We start from the raw sequence: 13491 nt of genomic DNA, 5'->3' as shown, positions 1-13491 counted from the left end.
CTGTATTTTCTACCACGAACATGCACTACTTAAGTACCATTAGTTTTCAAACGACACGAGTTTTTTAAAAAAATAACCGTATGTGGAATATTTTAGAGCCCTGTTCTTAGGTGTGAAGCAAATAACTCTCTTCTTGAAGAGAAAACGCTGCCAGGTGCCATCGATGGGGGAGCCCACGGCGGACCCACACCCGGGGTCCGGTGCCAGAGGGGGTCGGCAGAGGCGTCCAGGACACAGGAGCAGCTGGGTCCTGAGGGAGGGCTGGGCTGAGGTGGGAGCGAGGGCAAAGGGCGCTGCACACACCAGGGCGCCCCCGACCACAGCCCTAACCCGCCCGAGTCCAGGCGCTGCACAGCCCCCTTCCAGACGCCTGCTCACCGCCCAGCTGTCATCTGCTCAGGTCGCAGCCTGCCCAGCAGGCCTCCCACGTGACCTGAGGTGACACCTGATGCTTCCACGTGGCACTCTTTCTTCTCCGTGACCATCGCAATGACGCTTTATCGCAATGACGCTTTATCTCGATCACTCGACCGGAGGTTTGTGAGCAGACGGTAGTGATCAATAAATATTGTCTGAATAGAAACGAATGACGCACCTGTGGGCCCTGCACCTGTCAGGTCGGTGGAACAGCAGCAAGAGTGAAGCATCGTACAACAGGCTCACAAAAGCTAACGGTGGGGGACGTTTTGGATTTAATTTAGAAGCTCTCCTAGCAGGGGCTCGGGAAGTTACATGGAGGGCTCAGTTTTATCTAGTTATACCTATTTAACTGAAATCATGCATGACCAACGAGCACACACCACGGGCCGCATTTAAAGTAAGTTGTCTACAGATGGGCAGAGACCCTCCCCCTACTCTGAAGTAAGCGCCCCACGATTCACTATCAGTGCGCAGAATCCTCAACTCTAGTCATCCACTTGAATTTAACACATTAAAGACCTACACTAAAATTCAAATATATTTTTATAGAGCGTATTAGCACACGATGCCATTATCAACCTTCCACACAGCACAAATGAGTTCTCTGTCACATATAGGCTCTATCCAGATGTGATTTCAGATGGCTTACAGCAGTCTAGACATAATTAAACCCAAATCAACCAACACTGAGAAACGATGAAACTCAAGAAGTAAAAAATTGGCAGGAGGTGTAAAGGTAGTCACTGTATATCTATACCTACATGGATGGATGGATAAACGGATGGATGGATGGATGGATGGATGGGTGGATGGATGGATGGATGGATGGATGATGGATGGATGGATGGGTGGGTGGATGGTCGAGCAGATGGACAGACGGACTCTCTGGCACTCAAGTCAGAGCTGAGTTACATCATCCTTATCTGAAGCAAGCACACCAGCTCACATAAAGACAGTGCCTTCCCTGGTTCTGAGCTAAAAGAGAGAAGCTGAGTGACGTGATTCTGAATAATGCCATCAATGGAATTTTATTTAAAATGCTAATTTAAGCAACATGTGACTGTTTCTTTATTGGCCTTCTGGGCATACTGATGAAGCATTACTATGCACATTTACTTCTCTGAGGGTCCAACTGATATGATTCAGGTCACATAGCTGTATCCGTCTTAAAAAATGGAGAGGACGATGCGGAACGGTGTGGATGACCAGCACTTCCCTCAAGTACACTTCACACGTCATCGTTTCTGTCACGCTTCCACAGAGACATAAGGAAACCTACTGAAACGAAGAGAATTTTAGCCACGTAGATGACAAAGGCTGTCTCACGGAAAAGGCAGCGGAGCCTAATTTGTGTGCTGGCTGCAGCTGAGGGAGGTGAGAAGTAGGAGTTGCCTAAGGCAGGTGTAGTATTTGTGGCTGCATATGTAATTTCCGGAAGCCACTGGGTTCTGTACCGAACAAGCCAGGATTTAGCCTATTTGTCCTGGTTATTGCCAAATTCCACCCATTCCAATAGAAAACGTTAATGTCCTTCTTGTATTATATGTGCCAATAGAGCATATACAAAATGAACCACTGCATAAGTCCATTTGTTTATTCTAATAGAGGTATTTAATATCTTCCATCTAAGTGCCAAAGGAAAACCATCAAAAATGATAATTTTGAGTTACAATTTAGGTGACATTCCCGGTCATACTCTGGTCATACCGAGGGTTTCTTGATACCATTTCAGAAATATGAATGCAGCCTGATCATCAGCACACAAGAAAAGCACCCAATCTGTCTTTTTAAGTGTACAAATGTTAAGGTACAAGTTAAATATAAAAGGGGCTAGGTCTCAACGCTGGTTTACACCATTTAATATGGGGGTTTGATAAATTAGAAAATCATCTTTGCCCTCCCGATTCGCATGATGGCATTAGGGTAAAACATCTAAAAGACCATTTAAAAGCTTAAATCAATATTAAGATCATTCAAATTGCTCAATTAACAATTTCTGTCTATCGAGTCAAAGGTTGATGGTGAATACATAAATTCCATGAAATGTCTTGAAAGATTCTTGACAGATTTCTTCTATTAGTTGAAGCAATTGGTCTTTCACAATTAGAACCAGGAATTAGAAAGGAAAGTGATCAGAGAGAGAAATGACCCAAGAAGGGTTGTGAAGGACAGACAAGCCAAGGCGTCCTCCACAATTTGGGAGCCCGGGCATGACGGTGAAACGGGCAAGGGCCGTAAGTCAAGTTATCCTAGGGAGTCTCGGCTGCTGAGTGTGAATCGTGGGGTAGACGCCTCCCCGTCTCCGAGCTTCATTGTTCTTCAGAGGAAGCAGCACCCCCCACAATCTCTTCTCCCGCCGGAGCTGAGCGCACACGGGAAGGAACGGCTCTCAGACGGGTTCCAGTCCTTCGTGTGGCCTGCCTGGTGGCCAGCGCCTTGCTCTAGGCCATGGATTGGTTACCGTCTGGTTTTCCTAGTCTCGTTTTAACATCCTTGCTGAGCATAGGCAGCTCGCTGGGAAGATCTGACTCTGGCCAAGATTAATATGAAGAGTATTGCATTTTCAAGCTATAATATATTTTCATGTACAGATTTTTTTTTTAAAAAAAATGCCATTTTATTAAGTACACTCACCAGAGTTATAAATTTGCATTGAAGCGAAGCAGTATGCCTTGCTAGATAATAGTTACGGGCTATATTTTAAAGTAACAACTTGTAGCATGTAACTTTTCCATTAATCTCGCGATCGCAAACTTATCATACACCAGCCACACAGTCGTCTCCCAGAAAATAGTTTTCCTACATCTTTAGACATAAAAACTAACTTGGATGTTACTCGAGTATAGGATTTGGGCCTGCGAGAGCATAAACCCTTCCCTCCCCAGGGGCAGACTTTCTTTCCATTGTTTCCTAACCGCGGGTCAGCCACGCACTTCCATAGCCATCCGGTGGGTCCTAGAAATAGGACCATGTCCTGCTCTTCACCTCCTGGGGCTACAAGGCGGACTGGTCAGAGCGGCGATTCCACAGGAGTCACCACCTCCCCACCCCCACCCCCGCTACCCCCGCTTTCTCCTGAGGGAACCGCCGGTCCCTCGGTGTCTCCATGCCTAGCGGGCACTGCGCCCGCCGACGGCCCATGCGGACAGCCCCGGATCACCCCTGAAGCCCCTCCCTCCACACCGGCAGAGGAGCTGGCCCTGTCCCCTCCTCCAGACATGCAAATGCTGCAGCAGAACCGCCCCGCCCCGCCCCGCCCCACTGTCCGGGGCTCACACCTTCCATCCCATGGATCGGTGATCAGTGCCGGCTGCTCCGAGGGGCGGCGCCCGCCCTGCAGCCCACGTGACCCTCGCTGTGCCCCCAGCGCTGCTCTCGGCTCCTCCCCGGCACTGCTGCGCGGGGTCATCGGTTTGCCTTTGGGTTCCTGACTGTCTGTCTCCCCACTGGACCACGAGCTCTGAGAGAGCTGGGCCGTCCGTCCTGCTCACCCCGGAATCCCCACCACCTGCGCGGCGCCTGGCCCTGGGGCTGCCGGGTGTTTGTCGGGTGAATGTAGAGTGTGTGAGGGTTTCATATTGATAAAGACATATGGTGTGGTTTGGATACGAGGTGCCCAGCGGCCTGAATGACATGGCTCCCGCCTGGGGATGTCATGGAAGGGTTCGGGAGTGCGGAAGGGAACGGTGGACACAGCGCCTCTTAAAAGAGGGGACGCACCGCCCCTGCCCGGGTTCACGCGACGTGCAGCTCCAACCTAATGAGGCAAACTTGGAAATGCCCCTTTCCTGGGGGCCCGGGGACAGCGGGTGGACGCTGGTGGCCACGCAGCGCTTCCGGCCCAGGAGAGGAAGGGGACAGTGGCATTCTCTGAGGAAGCCCGCGAACTGAGGCAGTGGACACTGTCCCGAGCAGACCTCGGAGGCACAGGATGCTGCGTCAGGAACTTGTCCCTGCGACTTGAATGCTACTAAATGGTAGTTTCCTGCTAAATGAAACTGGGGGAGCACTTTTACCCACGACGGGGCTGCGACTTCTCACACTTTCCAGCTCGCTCGGTCCACACCAGGTTCTGCTCAAGGGCCTTCCCCACGGGCCAGGATGCGTGGGAGCCCCGGGTCAGCACGCACGCTCGGTGGCCATCACGCTGGAAGGTGAGGTCCCGCTCCTCTGCACGGACCCCAGCAGGACCCATGCTGCCCCGCACCCTGCCTGCTGCAGCCCTCGGGCCTGGCCGGGCCACGAGGCCGGTGGCGCCTTTGTCTCGCTGAGCACCCTCACGTGAGTGGCCTTGCGGGCGCTGGTCAGACCGGCACGCATGCATGCGCGTGCGCGCACGCGCGCACACACACACACACACACACACACACACACACACACACACAGGAGGTGCCTCGGCGCCCAACCTGCGGCCCGGAGACATCGGGAGGGCACACGGAGAAGGTCACTCCCGGTCTGCCATTGGAGACGCCTTCAGCCCCTGGAGCGTGCGGGCCTTTGCGCACAAGGTGCGCAAGGCGCACAGGATGCACAGGACGCACGGGGCGGACAGGCTGCAAAGGCAAGCGGGCGAAGGGCCCTCAGGACCTCAGAGCGGGAACAGGAGCCGTGTGAATGAAACCCCTCCGCCAGGGGACCGGCCCGCGGACGCCTCCACGCAGGGTCCCAGCCGGCAGCAAGCCCCAGCTGCCCGCAGCGAACGCCTGGCCCTGAACACAACCCCCTCCGCAGGGCCAGCCTCTCGTGGGCTCGCCCTCTGTGCCTCTGGTCACCCTCAGCCCCGCACTCAGGGGTCACCACGCCCGGCTTACTGCTCTGCTGGGATGGTCTTCAATTGTTGGTCCCTTTTGAAAAGGGGTTCTGCATTTGTATTTTGCACTGGACCCTGCAAATAAATGATGGCGCTCACGGGGCTTAGGGGTGCCCCCTCAGGAGGCCTACGGGTGCTCCCCAACAAGCCTCTGCTCCAGATCCTTGTCGCAGGGGCTGCAGTTCCAGAAACTCACGAAGGAACAGAAGCCGCTGCCTGCCTCTCCCGGTACCGCTTGCCCCGCCCCGCCCCCCCCCCCGCCACCCCCCCTGCCCCCGCCACCCCGCGCCGCATTTCCTCGGGGCTGAGAAATCCCGCCCCACGTGTGCGGCGTCCTGTTCCGCCACTCAGCTGGACCCGGCTCATTCCGGGTCTAGCTCCGGGAGAGAGCCCTGCGCAGAATGTCGCGGTAGGAACACGACCAGGCGCCTTCCCGACGTTTACTGCGCGCCAAGATCCCTTCCACCTCAGGGCCTTTGCTCTTACTGCCCTTCTGGAACATTCTCCTACACATTACCCCCGTACAACACGGCGAAACACCCGCATGCTCTCAACGGCCTACACCCACGCAGGCGAGGACGTTCCCACGAGGAGTCGCTTCACGAAGACCGGCCCCCGGGTGTCCTGTAAATGCCAACGCCCGGAACACGGGCTTAAACGTTACCAGAACTCTGCTACGTGAAGCGGAACGTTTCAGGAAACACGCTCCCCGTGGGAGGAGGGGAGGCAGTGAACCAGCGCTGGGGGACACGGCACCCGCCTCCGGAGCGGCCGGGCGGCGGGCGACAAAGCGCGTTGGCACCTTCCTCCTCGTCCGTTCCCTGCGGCCCCACAGGCTGCGGGGTCCGTGCACCTCTTACGCACCCCTACCGGAAGGCGGGCAACAGCGGTGCCTGTCACCCCAGAGAGGAGCCGGAGACCAGGGGGCGCTGCCCCACCGCAGGCCCCCGCTGCCACCCGCCGGCGCTGCCCCCCAGACTCCGGGCACCACCTCCCGAGTCCCAGCTCACCGCGTCCCACTTTCCCCGTGTGATTCTGCAAAGCTTCAGCACAGGGGAGGGAGGGTCATCCATGAGACGCTGAACATGTCGTAAAAGCCGCACCCCGTCCTCGCCCGGCCCCGCAATACAAAGCGAGTTTTATTGACAGCGGGCGAGCGCCCGGTGCGCAGAGGGCTGTGGGCATTAGAGCAGGCTGTTTTATGCGTCCGACATGAATGCTCCGGTGGGTGAGCTGTCAGGGCCCGGGTTTAAGTGTGATTAATGCCTGGCACTTGGAAAGCCTCCAAACTTATTAAATCTGATGGAGTAAAACAGCATAACTTTCTCATATTATTTCCAAGAGATACGATTAAACGGGATTGCAGCAGTGAATAAGACGAGAAATAAGCCGCGGCGCGGGGAGCGGGAGCTCGGTGTTATTTACAGAGACTTAAGCGGAGGGAGCCGGGCCTCCCAGCAAGTACGGGCAGAGTTCAATCGGCGGGACCCGCGCAAAACAAGGCGGGCGGAGAACAAAGCGGCCCGGCCCTGTGCGTGCGCGGTCGCCTTTCCACTCTCCGCTGGGCAAGGCCCGCCGCAGCGAAGGGGGAGAGGAAGCAGAGAGACGTCCCCGCCCGCCGCCCCGAAGTGGACACGTCGGTGTCCGCGCGCCGTCCCCTGTTCCGCCGCGCCGTGGGAGCGTCGGGGTGTCCTTGACAGCAACCTCTCGGGGACCCCTCGCCCCACAGCGCAGGAGCCCGGCGGCCCCAGGCTCGCCGCGCGCGCGTGGCGTGTGCGCACCGCACGGCTCACGCAGACTGGCCCATCCGGGGCGCCCCCCAAAGGCCGCGGCCCTAATAGCAGCGTCGCTGCGTTCATTCACCGCCGCTTTGCACAAAAGAAACTTGCAGAAGAACGAACCCGAAGGACGCCACCACCGGGGCGCTACCCGCGCGGACCCCCACGGCCGGTCCCGCAGCTCCGCAGAGACGCAGAGGACGACCGTCACCGGGCCTGGAACAAGCCGCCGCGGCGCTAACCCCAGACGCCTAGACACTCGGGTACTTGGATTTACGACAATTATTTGAGGAACAGAAACACAAAAATATTTGTAGTATCAAAGGCCCTCTCAGCCGATTACAAATCTCGAGGCAAATCTGAGACGCGGGGCGGGGGAGGGCGCAGTCCCCGGTCTCCCGACTGATAAAAGAATAACAAATACAAAAAAATCTGCCAAACAACAAAGCTTCGATTTATTATACATGCTCATCAATTTAACCCAAAAAACCCCTTAAAAGCCCGAGGGTGATCCAGCCCCTTTAATACCCAGGCCCTGAGCACGCCACAGATCAAGGCCCGAGCCCCAGCCTGCTTTGTCTGCGAAGATGAAAGGCGAAAACAGGTGAAGGCGCTTTTGACTCATCACCTGCAATTAAGCCAAGGAAAACTCAGAGGAGAAGCGGTAAGCCGAACTCGCCCGACAGAGACGGCCCGGAGCAGGTGGACGCTTGCTGCGGCCGCGGCCGAGTCTGCCGCCACCGTCCCCCGTTCTCCGAGGCTTCCTGCGCACGGGTTGCTCGGCGGGGACACACGCGCGTGCCCACTCAGGTGCACGCGCGCCGCCTGGGCCCTAAATGTCATTCTCTACCTGTATTCAGCCACTTGCCACTCTTGGAAGCGCTGTCCCAGACAACACAGGTGTGTGCACGAGACTTGGCCTCCAACCAGAAAGCTCTGTCGAGCCTGTAGCTAACAACGCGGAGCTGCAGATCTGAAAGCCGCTAAGGGAGAAGACATGAGGAGTCCCCGTCACGAGGGAAAAGTGTGTCGCCGGGCGAGGTGACAGATGTCGATCACTGCACAGTATGTCCCTCAGACCGAATCCAAAACTCCGCTGAATTAATAAACATAAAGTTCCTTCTCCTCCACTCACATTCCAGTAAGTGCAACTACTTGGTAAGGTCTTTGGGGAAGGCAGAGGGGCATCCGCCCAGAACTCCCATACCGGACCCGTTTCCCGGGACCCGTCTCCCCATGGTGAGGTCTCCTCACTCTGAAGAGCTCAGCGGTTCTGAAAAAGGCAATTACGGCACAGCGTCACGGGACTATGTTGTCATTGTCAACTTGCAGAATTGTTTCCTCATTGGAGAGTGTCTGGTGGCCGCCCTGCCGGACAAGCTGTGTTCCGCAGCTCGTCGTGGCGCTGTCCCCGACCACGGCCTCGGCCCCCCTCCAGCAAACTTCCCGTGTCCTTCTCAGAGACGGGAGGAAGCCCACAGCAGGTGGCCGCCCCAGTGCACCCCCGCGCAGCACACTCAGGAGACTACGTTTTTAGCAACACTTACCGGTTTTTAAGGAGTTTACTGTAAAAAAGGGAACCGACCCTCGATAATGCAGGCTTCGCGTCTGTGTGCTGCCAGTAACACATCTCAATTAAACTCTCAGAGAAACTTTGCACCAGAACGAATAAATGAAACGTAATGAGTGTGATTAACCTCGTGTGCGATGAAGCTCGAATCGGAATTGTCTTCTGAAGATCGTTCGGGAAGAAGAGGCAAAGCACAGATCCCCTCCTGTGTCAGGACTGTTTGGGAGCTTCTAAAGTTCCAGGTGCATGTGACAGCTTTCATTTTTGTAAATCGATAGCAAGAATCAATGCGAGCTTGCTTTCCCTCACTTGGAAGCTAATGGTGATAATGCATTAGGCCGGCAGAGAGGATGGCTGCTTTCTGGCCTCTGGAAAGTGTCTCCTCCCAGATAATACTTTTAAAAAATCTCACGATCAATGAAGACAGCAGAGAATCGTGGCTATTGGGTATATTCTGGCCTCATGCTGCTCTCCAAGGTCAGAGTCAAAACTTCGGGAATGTTTCACCTTTTCCGCATCTCCCGTGGAACCCATCAGCCATGCTTTGTTATTTCTGTTATTTCTGGCAATTGTCTTATGCCCCTTGCTCCGTGCCCAACTACGAGGTTCTCGGAGCCAAGGTCTCACTCACCTTTCTGTCCACCCCAGGACAGTGACCCCTCCTGAGTCACACCCAGCACATCGCGTTAAGTGGAAGTGGCTGATCTGAATCCATGGTCAGAGCCTGTGGGTCCCCAACCTCCCTAAGCTAAGTGACCAGCGATCCAAAGACGCCTGTTTCCAAGACCCTTGTATTTTGTCAAGGAAATGAACGTGCGAACAGCAGCATGCTGAACATACTTTTTTCCTTAAAACAAATAAAACCAATGTATCCAAAATGACACAGCCTTTAATCTCAGCAATTCCGCATTTCCAACCAAACAATCCTGCATCTGGTCCAGGTTCACGCTGCTCCTGCACTCCTAACTCCTGTTTTAAAATACGAAAAAGAATACGAACGTGAGAAAAGTTCAACTAAACGGGTTTTCCTGGTCAAATCTCATGGAGTATGTCACAGACATGCCAGTCTGGCTTCCTGCAGAGAGGAAATAAATGCTTAACTCCCAACAAAAAGAAACACGTATAATTTGCCAGCTCAAACGAAGTGTGAATGAAGAAGGTATCAGGTAACTGACATTTTTTCTCCCCCAGGTATGTGGGTCACCTGACTTCCCAGTAACGAGTAAGTTACACGTGAACAGAACTCAGCAAAACTTCCACTAGAGTCTGGGGACAAACGTCAGAGACTTGGGAAAGAAAGTATCTGATCAACGAGGGCGTTTCGTTGCCCGAGATCAGATGAGAAGCTGGACCAAGCTTTCCGGTCCCTGCCAACCAGGAGAGTTTACAAAACTTTATCCGGTTTGGGAAAGTGGGAAGGTCAGAGCCTAATTCATTTCTTCACATTTGGTTGACTTGGCGACTTCCAGGTAGCTAATTCCTTTTGTCCTCTGTCGTTCAAGGCAACAGTGAGTGACACTTCATGTTATAACAAATTCTTTTTGCGAAAGTCAACTAGAGCTACAGATGTCGCCTGGCTTTCTCTCATTGCTCACACTGCCCTGTACCTTGCCATAGGGACGTTTACAAGCCCAGGGAAAGCGCCAAGCTTTCAGCCACCGGCTGGTCTTCGAAGCGGGGGGGGGGGGGGGGGGGCAGGTGAGTGGGGGTGAGGAGCAGCAGGAGAGTCTGAACTCAGTTCTCTCTTCAACCATCTCCTCTTTGATGGCCCATCTGTGGGGGAAAAAAAGGACTTCACAACATTTCTTCTCAGCATTAACAACTTACGGTTTGTAAGGAGGGGTCTGAATCACGAGTGTCACTCTCCGACAATTCTCAACAGGGTCTCAGGTCAGAACCAGAACTTTATACGTCCTGAGCAGAGCCACACGGAGCCGCGATGCCTGGAACGGAGGACACGGGAACCGGCGGGAACTGAGGCCCATAGCGGTTTGGGCCTGTCCCTGGTAATCTTTTGTCTTCTGTCACCAGCACCGTCGTCGTGACCTGATTGCTCTTCCGAAGGGACTGGCGTGTCCCCAGGTTCTCATAACCAGTTTCCAAGAGCAAGTGCTTGCGGGAAGACTAGCGGAAGGGGAGGGTGTGGGTGTGTAACCATGGAAAGGTTTCTGTCCACGGGCCACCAGCTACCACACGCGGGGCCAGCCGCAGTCCACGCTCATGAGCTAGAGCTACAAGGCTGAGCAGAGACTGGGCTAAGGAATAAAGAAAAACATGACAACTGGCTAAATATTAATTCCAGCCTAACAATAAGTAGTGCGCTCCAAACATTTCATAAACATACTTGTACCAAAGAAGTTATTTGTTGTGTCAACTGATGGTCGTTGGTGCCAATTCAACACCAACAGGAATCCTAGATTTGGGGTGTAGCGAGGAAAGAAACGATTCGGGCAAACAGCTCCACTGTGATACAGCACAGCTGTGCGGCGGCGTGATAGTGTACAGCTCAGTCGCGAGGCAGCATGGCTGGGAGGTGGCCCCCGGGCGAGGCCCACCTCTGGCTGGACAGCTCTCCTCACGCTGCCCTGGCCAGGACAGGGAGGGGTGCTCCCCGAGCCCGAGGGAGCTGACTCACACAGAGAGAAGTCCTGTCCTGCCCCCCTCCCTGATGGGTCCATCCTCATGCGGATAAGGACTCCAAATCTTCATACTCTGATTGGTCCAAAAGGCGCTGTCCTGATTGGTCAGAATGCAGATGCTCTGATTGGTCAGTGCAGATGCTAATACGGATGTAGCTGAGCAACCCGGACTTGATGGGGAAAGCCTCCGTCCTGTTGGTTGAAATACAATTTCAGAAACTCCTTTGTCAGGGCCGCTGGGAGAGCAGGAACGCGGCGCAGGCGGGAGGCAGGCAGCTTAGTGCGGGCTTCTCCCTGAAGTGCGGTTCGCGGGAGATGCCCCCTTAGCAACGCCTGCTGGGCTGTTTTTAAACGTGAGCCCACTTAGCCACCAGGAGCCCTCCTTGGTAGGTATCTTCTTTCTCAGAGTCACCCGTTATTATCTAAAATTCACGTTAAGCTGGGCGTCTGGGACTTTCTCTGGCAGCCCTGACTCCAGCTGACCTTGAATCTGACTTAGTCGAACCTGCTTCCGACACTTCCCTTGGGTTACGCTGCCCAGCGAACTTGGACTTCCGGGGGGACGGGGGCGAGAACGAACATCAACAACTATGTCGCAGGCACTGACGCTCCGCAGGTGCTTCCTAGGTAAGAGACGCCGAGCGGAAGTCACGTCACCAGCCGCCCCACAGTTCGCTTCTCCCCCTCCTTCCCACTTCCCAGGCCCCTCATTCGAAAATCGCCCTGAGCACCTCCAAGCCCCAGCTGGGTGCAGGGCGCCCGTGGGTGCAGGCCGTGACCCGGGAAGGTGGGGCTGCACGGGGCTGGCATTTCGGAGGCAGGGGTCAGGCCCGCCCGCGCCGGCTCCGTCCGCAGCAGCCCAGACCCTCGGTCCGAAGTTCACGATTTCTCAGTAATTCCGGCTGCTGCAGCCGTGCAATGCTTCTCCAGATTCAGCTTCAGGGAACGTCTGCCCGGCCTCCCTCCGGTGGGGCTGGCCTGTCCCGGGCATGTGCAGGTTGGCCGTCCCTCCCCCTGAGCTCCCAGTAGCGAGGCCCAGCGAGGGAGCCTCCTGCGACCAGCACGCTAGCGGCCTGGCTCCCAGGCTCAGCTCGGTTTGCAAACTCGACGAGATCAGCTTGACTGGCCCGCCGCTCCCTCCGTCTGAGTTTGCTTTCCGTTCTCCACATGGCTGGGCACGAGGAATGTCCCCTCTCCTGAGCCCTGGGACAGCGATCGTGACGAGGCAGTGCCAGGCCGCGCGTCACTCCCGGAGCTGCAGAGACCTGCCCGGGGCCGCCACCCGCGAACACCGACCCCCGCGCGGCACTCGCCGGGGCGGCTTCGGCCTCGACCCCGCGCCTCTGCTCCTTACGCGCGCTTTACGGCCTTTGACAGAAAGCCCGGTGACCTCAAGGCCAGATCCCCGCCGTGCCAGGCTCCTTCGATATCTTCCCCTAGTCACCCCCGCTGGCCTCCTCCGTCAAGACCCAGGAACCGGCTACATTCGCGCCCTCTTTCTAAAATGCTGACTTAGGTTCTTCGGTCCTCGACACACATCCACTATTTATTTTGAATGTGCAACATCCATACAGACCGCTTGCGCACTTGACCTTGGCCTTTTCTCCCCAAAAGCCACGCGGTAATTAACTAGTGCCGGAGCCTCTGTCGCCCACGTTCCCGGCCTTTCTGCTTGTGGTCCGCCATCCGTCGGCTTTAGCCTTCCACCAGCCGTGTGCCGAGTTTGTGCCACGCGTCCCGTCGCGGGAAACAGAAACACGCGGGCAGGCCACCGCCGGGCTCGAGAGGGCCACAGCGCAGCGAAGGACATCACAAAGCAGAAGCGCTCACGTGACGCCGGCGGTCGCCATGGAGCCTGGAGATGGGGCTCCGGGGGAGCCCTGGGAAACGAAAACCGCTTCTGTTTGGGGGCGAGGGGCAGCCTCCTTCGGCCGCGGCACCTGACCCGGAGGTTGAAGGAGCTGACCGCGCGGACCGAGGAGGGACGGACGCGGGTCGGGCGGGCGCCGGGGCCTCGACACCGCATCCAGCAACGCGGGCGTCGCGCGCCCGTCCGCCGGGTGCTGGCTGCGCGCCGATGACCCCGCAGGCGCCAGTCCCCGGGACCGAACTGGGGGGCGCGGAGCTGTCCCCACTCCTCAGCCTCCCGCGGCTCGTACCGGGGCCTCAGCCCCGCCCCCCAATCCAGGCTTCCTGGGCCTCGGCGATTTGGGGATCACCAGACATCCCACAACGGGGTGCGCGAGCTTGTTCTCACGTGCCCCTCGTCTCACG

Source organism: Rousettus aegyptiacus, unplaced genomic scaffold (genome assembly GCF_014176215.1).
Source record: "Rousettus aegyptiacus isolate mRouAeg1 unplaced genomic scaffold, mRouAeg1.p scaffold_m13_p_13, whole genome shotgun sequence".
NCBI lineage: Eukaryota > Metazoa > Chordata > Mammalia > Chiroptera > Pteropodidae > Rousettus > Rousettus aegyptiacus.
The sequence above is the reverse complement of the archived record's forward strand: the minus strand, read 5'-3'. Positions refer to the sequence as shown.